This window comes from Dromaius novaehollandiae, chromosome 10, assembly GCF_036370855.1.
Source record: "Dromaius novaehollandiae isolate bDroNov1 chromosome 10, bDroNov1.hap1, whole genome shotgun sequence".
Taxonomy (NCBI): Eukaryota; Metazoa; Chordata; class Aves; order Casuariiformes; family Dromaiidae; genus Dromaius; species Dromaius novaehollandiae.
Window position 1 is genome coordinate 5,256,242 of NC_088107.1, and position 10,422 is coordinate 5,266,663.

General features: G+C 44.0%; 1 long non-coding RNA gene across 3 annotated transcripts in view; it reads right to left on the reverse strand.

The window, feature by feature from the left end:
- Positions 1-1,017, reverse strand: part of LOC112996313 (uncharacterized) — a 45,367-nt gene extending 44,350 nt beyond the window's left edge. For all 3 annotated transcript variants that reach the window (XR_010390927.1, XR_003262401.2, XR_010390926.1), the window contains exons 1-3: positions 829-1,017; positions 594-738; positions 370-522 (exon numbers count right to left, since the gene is read on the reverse strand). This is a non-coding gene — a long non-coding RNA (uncharacterized LOC112996313). The remainder of the gene's footprint in view (positions 1-369; positions 523-593; positions 739-828) is intronic.
- Between the last annotated feature and the right edge of the window lie 9,405 nt (positions 1,018-10,422).

Genomic DNA, 10,422 nt, shown 5'->3' on the forward strand with positions numbered 1-10,422 from the left:
GGGGGGGGGGGGGTCCGGCGGCCCTCGCCCCGGCGGCGCACGCAGCCCCTCGCTTTGCGAGTGATGCAATTAAAGCTGTTTCTTCACCGGGTTTTTATTACCTTTTTCTTTTTTTTTTTTTTTTTTTTTTTTTTTTTTTTTTTAAGGAACATGAAAGAATCAGCCTGCTGCAACCCCCCCAGCAACTCCGGGGAATTCCTGTGCGGAGATGAATATGGATGAAAATCTATATTACCCCAGGCACCAACTTAGCACGGGTTGTTTATGAAATATTCCTGAAATGTAGTTTATTTACAAATCAAGTTATCCACTTACGTGAGATACTTAAAACAGTTATGCAGTTAGTGGACGGTTATTATTATTACTTACCACTTGTTAAGCGCCAGGTGCTCTGTGCTGTACAAGCCACACGCACAAGAAGTCGGTCCCTCCTGCTAAGTCTGTACGACGCAGGGGCCTGGTCCAAAGTCTGGGCTTCTTTCTGAACAAGGCCATAGCTGAAGATGCGATGCCGCAGGAAGCCTAGGAAGGAATAAAAGCTTTAAGGGCTTTCTCCACCAAGTTTGTTCGTTAGTTATATTTCTTCTGAATACCTGCTGGAGCGAAGTTTCCGTGCAATTCTGAGCACAAAATAACCTGATCAGAAGGTGCTTCTTTCTTTCCTTCTTACGCATCTGCACTGGTCCCTTTCCTTCTGCTTCCTTCGAGCACCGGGCAGATGAGATCATGTACCCAGCCCTAAAGAACAGTTTCACACTGTTAGAAAGAGGAAAAACTGGAACACTCACGAAGAGCTAAATGAGCTTCAAAAGAGTATTTTTAACAAACCTCTGAGCCGTCATAATTTGTAAAACGAGAAAAATGCCTTAGGAGTCTCCGAACTGTATTCCCGTACAGGGAGCCGTATCCCTGTGCACTGGTTCTGCACAACACGCAAATATTTAGCAGTCTCTGTTTTTGTCTGTACATGCATTTGTGTAAGGGCACACGATAGCACTATACCTTTCTTGTATAGAAAGCTATAACTATGGTAACAGGATGAGATCTGTTGTGAAACACTGGAGATTTTTTCTTTTTCTTTTTTTTTCTGAATGGTGACTTTTTTTTACGCCCGCTTTCCCCACACATGCGTTAAGATTTTTGCATCTGTAGCAAACCGGTGTTCGCTGAACTCGCTATTAGACTAGGGGAAAACTGCGGGGTTAGTAATCTATGCAGCGCATGTCCTCCGCTGAGCAGAGAGCTGTGTCATGCGAGACATGGCATCGAGCACGCCGCAACTTCAGGGCAGAGGGTTAGCAATGCTTTTCATGGAGAAGAATCTCTCCGGCTCATCAAAAGAGAGCCAGACGTTGCCCATACAGAGTTTAAAATCACAGCAAGAACTTGTTACCCTTTTCCAACCTCTCTGGACGGAGTCTGTCGCTGCATTCGGTGGGGAGGGAATCGCTCGAGGTGCACGCGCGGCCCCTTTCCTTTTAACTGCCTGGCCTTTCCCGAGCAAGGGATGAATTCGGTGCTTCGGAGGAGCGCTGCTCTTTGTCTCTTGATTCGCTTCCTGTACTGTTTTAAACAGGTATTTCAAATAGAAAGCAGTTAACACAAATATCAGCTTCAGAGAAAAACAGCGTTAAACTATCAAACAGAAAATCTGAAGTGCCTATACCATGCATATCTTGTATACAACACGTTATTTTTCTATGCTGTTTCTTTTTACAAAACCATCCCCAAACAAGCCCTGCCAGCCTATTAAAATTATATTCTTTTCCATGTAAAAGAGGTTAAAAATGTACCCATAGTGATTCTATATTTGTTGTTTTATGTTATCCCTCAAAGATTTAAACTCTCAGGCTTGGAGGAGTTCACATACAGGCTATAATTTTGGATTTTGCGTGTTTTCAGTTGTTTCAGAGCAGTATAGGAACAGAAGAGTAAATGCTCCAACAGCAACGTGCTCTCTCAGTGCCGTTCTGAATTAGGTCCTAGCTTACCCAGTTATAGAGCTGCCTCTTACATTATATTTCTTTACAAATATTGATTATTAAGGAAGTATCTTGTTAATGGACAAAAAAGGAGACTGAAATACGCAATTTTAGAAGTTACGCTGGAAAAGATTTTTCATAGCAAGTAACTCAGCTGAAGTTGACCAAAATGGATCAGAAAAACCCAGAACCCCGGAAAATCAAGGGAAAATGTTCTGTCCTTAGCTCACCCCTTTATGATAAGGTATTACAGCACATTTCACACTGTTTACAGAGTCATGCTCTTTTGCAGGCTGTTCTACTGTGTAAATATGAATGCAGAAGAGAGGAGCCGTCATCCTTCTCTCTAAATTCCCTAAACTTTAGGGAATTTAAAGATAGACCTTTAGAGGCATTGTAAGTCCTCTGAATATAAAATTTGCCCTTTCTCTTTTAAATAAAACCTGGAAAGGAAAAGCCCCCAAACCCTTCCCTGAATGCTTTTAAAGAAGTTCATTGATCAGATAAAACACATCCACACACACAGAAGGTACATATTGTTTGAAATATAATTTCTAAACATACATAATTTCCTTCAGTAGGAGTTAGGCAGAAACAGGCAGTAGGATTTTTGGCCTCTGTTACATAGGGGGTCAGATGATACGGTCTCTTGTGGCTTTAAAATTTATGAATTTAGGAACTGCGCCAGTTCTGTGTGAAGTCATTGTCCCTTTGAGTTCGAGGAGGTAAAAATGCAGTCAAATTTAGAGCTTTTAAAAAATATTTCTTATTTGTTATTAATTTCAGAGGTAAGTGTCATAGCTCGTCTGTGACCATATATGCAGGATTGTTTTAAATTGAGCTTTTTAATGTTATGGGTTCATTCCCTGTAAAGTTAGATTATCACACAAATGATCTCTTGAGAGCTGATTTTACATGTGAAGACTGACACGGCACAGCATGCTCAGACAACTCGGGAGCACACGTGCTAAATCTATGTACTGACATGTTTGAATTTTTTTTTAGGGCTCCTTAGCAAAAAATAGCTACTATTTACAGTGAAATAAATCGCCTGCCTTTAATGTTCATTTCCCCAAAGCATCTGCTGAAAAGCTTTCGTCCACGTGCTGCACCTGCTAAAATCAGATTAAAGAAAAACCAAAGCTGTTTTCTAAAGGGTCCGTGTCTGGGGGGAGGGTGGGGAATTCAAAACAGGAACTGCAATCGGGAAGACTTCTTAAAAAGTATTTTGTGGTTTTAAAATGGGAAACTGAAAAGTCTTTTTTTTTTAATGAAATATGTAACTAAAATAAGAACAAGATAAAAGCCAGCAATAAAAAATAAGTGTAAAAAGCTCTCCCTTAGTTCAGGTTTAATTCAGAATACAAGAAAATCTGTAACCAAATTAAAACTGTTGCTATACCTAGCCATCCTCCAGTGGCCATGGAGTACTGTGAAGAATAGATGTGCTCATTCTGCTCATTTCTCAGAGTAGAAATGTATCACCATAATAAAAAGAATAGGCGTTTTAAAGATATTATTGTGTAAATGATGAATTATAATATTCATTGGCTTACTGATTATTTATGTGATGCTTGAGTATTAGGCAACAAACGCTTGGCTATCAGTGTTTGTGCTGATTGCAGGGTAGAAGTGAAGAGGAATAAACCCCTGACGGACAGAACGGTTGTCTCAGTAATAACTACCAAAGCCAGCCGGGATATCCCTAGGAAGGACAGATCAGGTATCATTTCTGCTTTAAATACTACATCTGCTTTCAATATCTGTGGTCATTTCAGGTCTTTGTGCAAAGTTATTTAACGCGGCCTTTTGTTGTGTAACACCAACGTGTTCTGTGATACAGGACTTCTGCCAGCTCAAAGGAGGGAGCCCTATGGAGCATCTTCTTCATGTCGTGGCTTTTGCTAGCGACTTTTGGTTAAAGCGTGCTTCCAGCACACTCTCTCCTCTCTCTCATACTCATGTGTGTGAAGCCGCAAAGTCATCCGCAATATAAATTACAAACTGTTGAATTTGCAAATTGAATATGCATGAAAATATTGCATAATGTTACTACCTTCCCCAGCCTAGTATAGGTAAATACGTCTGAAATTTGTGTTGGTAGAAGAGTGGATATTTAGATACTGTAGATATTAATTACAGTTGGGCTAATTTAAAGTTTCCGTTATTAATTCCCCTATAGTTTCACTGCCATCAGGATTAACTGCAACCACCTACGAGCACAACCATTTGGTAATATTCTTAATTACATTGAGTAGACGTTCTTTTTATAGTTAAAATGGTGCTTTAACAAGCACCTTGTAATCTCTTTCTTTCGTTTATTCAAAACAAATATTAGCCTCGAAAAAAGAAGAGGCCAATACTCTGTGAATAAAAACGGGCCTTTAGGGACTGAGACTAGCAATGATTTTGGTGAGTGCTTAATTTCTCGTTTGGTTAAAAAAAGACTGGATTGGCTATTGACAAGTCCCTATCAATAGGCAGACCCCGGAGGTCTGGCTATTTGCACATGGCCTGATTGACTTGTCCTTAATAGACATATAATTGTTGACAAATACCTTCCAATAGAGTGTGGCAGGCATGGCCGGGCAGACAAAAGAGGCTCCTCTACGCCGCAGACCAGCGCGGCGCGGTTCAGGGGACGCAGCACCTTGGGCGGAGAATAGCTGCCTTCCCTCGCGAAGCTTCCAGGGCAAAACCTGTAAAAGCCACCTTGTTTTATTCCTCCGGGGGCTGACGGCCAGCTCAGAAATTAAAAGCAGCATTACGCGTGGAGAGATCGCGTGGGATCCTTTCAGGGTGTCCCTTCTTCTAGCAACCTGAAAATACAGCTCAAGCGTAACAGTAAACCCATGCACTTAGTCCCCCCTGTTCCCAGAGCCTGGGGTTTTAAAAAATACGACTGGATTTTTTTTCCTGCTCGTGTTTGGTTTGTTTCTGGTACTTTTTCCGTAAGCATCCACCCCAGCTGTCCCAGGCTAGGTGGACCTTTGGCTGGTCTTGGGTTCCCTCTTTTTCATAACCAGCTCATTAAATAATGCTGTAATATTATTTTTTACAAGCAGAGAGATTGCATGCGCTGGCTGGGGGTGGGAGGCTCTGAAGCCTTCCTGTTCCCACTGATTCTTGCCGCGGTTGCAGGACGTCGGTGCCTATAAAACCAAGCTGCAGAGATGGATGTCTAATGTCGGTCACCTACTTGTGCGAATTTTGTCCCTCAGGAAATCTGTGGTGAAGCTTACGGTCTAGAAGTAGGGATCTCGGACTAAGCACAGCCCCCGTGTCGTGCAGTGGCTTCACACACAATTCTGAACAAGAGAGTTAAATAATACATTTACTGTGCTATCATTTTCTGCGTTAAATAACAGCACAGAAAAAAAAACCCGAAGAGGTGTAGACAAAGGAGAAAAGATAATAAACTGCATTTATCTGTCCTCAAGATAATAGTTCTGTATTAGATATGTTGGGGAATTAATTACATGGATTTTTAGGATGTTTAGTACATTATAGGCATTGCAATACTTGTCACAAGACAAAAGGCCATTGAAATGATGCAGTACAGCCTTAGGCAGCCGTAAAAGAACAAATTGTTCAAGTTTGTACATCAGTGAGAGATCCAAGCAACCCTGGCTCCAAGAAAAATGCCAGTCAAATTTAGAGATTTACCTACTCCGTGGATTTACCCAGAAGTGAACCGAAACCTGGACTCCGGCCTTTCGGTCGTGGCTTTGGTGTGCCTGCCTTTCCGTATCAGCAGCAAGCTGAGAAATCCCTCCTGAAAGTTTGCCTTGCAGGATTCGCTGCCTTGGTCGTTTTGGATTCGGCAGCGTCTTCGCCCTTGGCACGCCGCGCTGGGCAGGTGCGGGTGACAGGTCACGCCGCAGCATCAGCAGCTCTCAGAGAGAAGAGGGAGAGGTGGCCGAAGAGGGCTAGAAAAGGTGCTACTTAAATCCCTAAGCTAACGTCTTCAGCCTCCCTCCTCCAAGCTCTCCCACCTCTTTCCTCCCAAACTAATAAAAACAACCATTAAAAAAAAAGAGAGACAGAGAGAGGGGAAAAAACAATCCAGACTGTGATCACAGAGGCAAGCAAAGCAGGTTACAAATTAGTGTGACACCATCAAGGTGACACTGTAGACAACCTCTGACACCCGACACACAGCTGAATGCCTTCTGCCAAAAAGACCTTGAGCCTTGTCTTTGATTCTTATTGATCAAATACATAGATTAAATACAGTATCAGATGGCAAAGCTAAAGCCTGGGATTCTACCTACAGCAAAGACCCTCAGACATGAAAGAACAGATATACAACAGAGATAGACAGATAGGAGAGAGATATAGCATAACTGCGTTGTGAATAAACAGATGTAGGCTGAGGCAGACAGTTTTATCTGGCAGACGGGCAGGGCTTTCTGCACTTACTGCACTTCCTACAGGTCATGAAATTCAAATGTCAATAATATTAGGAATAAGGGGCAACATTTTCAACAGCATTTCTGCAATCCCCAAACATTCCTAAACATGTGCATCCTGCGCCCAGCTGCTTCAAAATGGTGTCTGTACTTGTGTGTGTGTGTGTGTGTATGTCCATTAATTCAGAATTACTCCAATTACGAGCTTTTGATGCTCCAAAACCCTCTTTCTAACCCAAAAGCGATGGAGAGCCCTCGGCCTGTCCAATCAGATCATTTTCCCTCCTGCCTGCAGCAGATGTAAGCAATTTACTTTTTTATTTCTGCATATTCAGTGCGAGCGGAGCTGCTGGTGACTTCTCACCCCGGAGCCTGCAGGATTCTAACCCTATCAAATTAAAGCATTTTGCTCACTTATTCCCAAGCGCTCGGCTGGTGCTTAGCAGGCCTCCCGCTGCATAGCAATGGCGGGCGTTCGTGTCCGCTCATACCCCGAGCCTAATCAGAGATTATTAAGGAAAATATACAGTGCTTTAATTTGATGAGACTGGTTATAGGTACTGCAGTTAAAGGTCACACTCTTGCGTGTATCTCCCTCAGTCACTGTAATATTTCCCTCTCGCTTGACAATCCTCCGCGCCAAACAATAGGCCAAGAAGACACGTTTATTTTTGTCACGCTGTGATGAGCTCAATAGGGACAAAAATGAATTATTTAAAGTTCGCATAAACAAACAACCCCAGGCCAGGCTCCCCGTATCCCGCTCGCCCCCTCTGCGTTTCGGCACACGTGTGCGCGCGCACACGTTTTGCTCCTCTCTTGCCTTTACGGGACACGTGACAAAGCCATTCCTCGATGGCAATGAGGACCCATTGAGACGTCAAGTCCAGCTACGATGGTGCCAGATGGCCAGTGCCTGGTTTTGGCTAGCTGGCGAGAGCCTGGCCCTTCCAACCTTTCCCAAGCGCTTGGGTAGGTCCCAGCGTTGGGTGCCCGGAAAGGAGGACTTCCCAGCTCCTTGGGCTCTGCAAGCTTTCCCCGCGCAGCAGGAGGTAATGGAGCCATCCAGTGCGAAATAAAACACACAAGGCCTGATGGGGAAAGGCTCTGAGCTCTCCTGCTGCCACGAAAGGAGCCGAAGGGGCTCAGCTCAGTGCTTTGCAATTTAAAGGGTTGAGGGAATGAGGGAAGTGCATCGACTCCAACCTGCGTCCCTCCGTATGCCGTCATAGCTGGCCCGCGTCCCCGTCTAAATTCACACCGCTCCTAGGTGAGGCTCTGCGGGTGTAGAAGGGGAGGGAGGAGATGCAACAATTTTTTCTTCTTCCTCTCTCAGCCCCAACTCTGCTGCCATTTGCTAAAACAGAGAGGTGGTTTAGTCTGTTGTAAGAGCTGCGTGGTGGGGAGGGAAAGCGAGCGAGAGACGGGTGGGTTAATTCTAATCTCCTGTCGAGCCTAATGGTTTGAGCATATGTGTCCACGCAGCAGACCAACAGCAGGCTTATTTACCTCCAAAATTTACATGAGAATTGCTTTATGCAGCTGTATGTAAAAATTCAAACCACACAGTGTCACTGTATCACACAGGTCAATCCAAAGCCCAGTGGCATTATAGCAAGAGACAAAAGCCTCACCACTTTGCCAGGGTTTCCTTTAGGACTGAAACTTGTTCTATTAAAAACAAAAAACAACAACAAAAAGTGCGAGCCTATTTGCACCGCTGCCCCCCTTCCAGCTTCCCTTCACATTCCTCAAAGGCTGCCGAAATTATGAGGCCGTGGAGCCTGATCCTGCTTCTGCCACCATCAGCAGGCGTTTCGTGCAGGGCTGCACAGGACGTCAGGATCGGGCCTGATTCATTTTGTGCCTGTGAATAATCCCGTTAGCTGATCCCCAGGCATAGACTTTTTATATACACATTACTGATGGGCAGAGGCAGAAGAGTTCACAGAGGTGCAGTTTCAGTATTTATCCTAAACAGAGGCAGACAGGCTCAGGCTGCTTGGGATGCTAAAGGCATCCTGGTCCGTCTGGTAAATTGCTTGTGATTGCCGGGTTGTTGGTTTGTTTTTCTCCCCCAGTTCGAAGGGTCTGGGATATCACCAGAAAAGCCACAGCTAGATGTGCTGTGGAAATACATGTTACACGAATTTCTCCAGGGAGCTGGGGAATCCTGTGCTGCACGAGAAATCAGGCTCTTTCAAAAGCATCTCAATTATATTCTGCTATGCTGATAGCATCCCACCTTCTGATATACAAAAGAAAGCTGCTCTGCTTCAGGGCTCCTAATTCTAAGTGCTTCTGCAGTCATCTGAAAAGCTTTGACTGGCAAATTCGGCTGGAATTGCTAGCGTCTTCCTGATTTGAACATGGTCAGATACAGCATTAGCAGTCTCTGCAGTGGAACTCCCTCTAAAAATGCAAAGGTTTATCAAGGGGAAAAAAAGTTACCTGTGCTTTTTTCAAACTTCGGAAAAAGTTTTTCTGTGGAGGCTTGGGACAGTTCTTATTTTAGTCTGAACCAATTATTCAGCCTTAATACCTGGACCCTGGTATGCTTCTGTCTTTGATCAGAAAGAACTTGCCTGAAGGCCAGCTCAAGAGAGGTTCAAAGTCAAATGCTTTGATTTAAACCACTCTGCTCCCATCCATAAAAGAAGATGAGAAGAAGCTCTCTGGTATAAGACACAGATAAGTGCAATACGGCATGTCACATGCAGTATTACAATGCAAAGTGTATGAAAAGAGATGTTTTGGGGAGCACAGTGCTTAAAACACATATCACCCTAACAATCCGGTGATTTTGACAATTGTAAAACACCCTAGGGATTACTGCAAAATTCTCTAGCCCCTGAGAAACTTCATATATTCCACGGCACTGCAAGAAATACAGATCTTTGGAATGACCAAGGACCAGGAGTCAGATCCTCTTGCTCTGAGAGCCTCTGCAATAACATTTATAAGTTTCTGGTAGCAATACATGGAGGATGGGATGCAGCTGGACCAGTCCAGTTCTCGGCACAATTCTTCCCTGGAGACATTTTGCTACAGCATTCCAAATAACCGCTTAGCTATATGACTATAAAGGTGTTTCCAAAGTTTATAAAAGTTGAAGCCTAGGACAGACCCCCTGCTCTAGTATTTTAGTGAAGAGAAGGATGATACCTACTGGCTGCCATGGAAGAAGACAGGACTCGGGCCCAGTAATCAAGCTGGATCCTCCACAAAGTGAGCAAGCACAGTCTCCTGACAGCAATAGGAGTTTGTTCTCCTTTCCTACTTTCCTCAAGTACCTCGATGAATATTTCAGCCTTTGAACCCCACCACACACACAAAGAGAAAAAATTCTCCCTAGGCTTCACACAGGAAATGAAATGCAGGAAACACAATATCAAAATACCGCTTTCCACTGACAGTGTCACCGTTTTATTGCTCGGGTTGTAATCACTCTTCGGGGGAGTGATCATTTCCTCACCGCGTACAGCAACACACCAGGCAGGATGCACTGGCTGGAAATGCAGGGAGATGATTTCCCCCCTTGCCGTTCAAAACTTCACTTTGTTGACAAGAACTAAGGGAGTAAAGAGGAGAAGGGCTGTTTCAGATTTCTTTTTCCACTTCTGGTGAATGAAAGTGACTTGCCTTTAACTATCGGTGCTGTGGCGAATACCTTTAGTCACTAAATCCTGCTGGGTCTCTTCACTGGGGAAGGTTTTGATGGCAGAGCCCTTCTTTTCTCCACCGACTGGAACCTTAGGCATTTTCCTATCTTCTTTCATCAGTTTGCTGTCCCTTCTGGTGTTCTGATAATTCAGACCACAGAAACCCAGAATTCATTGCAGCGTAACACAACCCTGTTATAGCAAACCAGACTGGATTTTTACCTTGGAATGGGACATGGGGTCTCTTAGGCAGAGACCTCTCAAAGCCCCATCCCTACAATTGCTCCTGTGATTTGAGCAGGCCTACTTTGGTCAGCTTTGTTGACCAAGGCCTTCTTTCAAGATGTACCCAGGTAAGGGATTAAA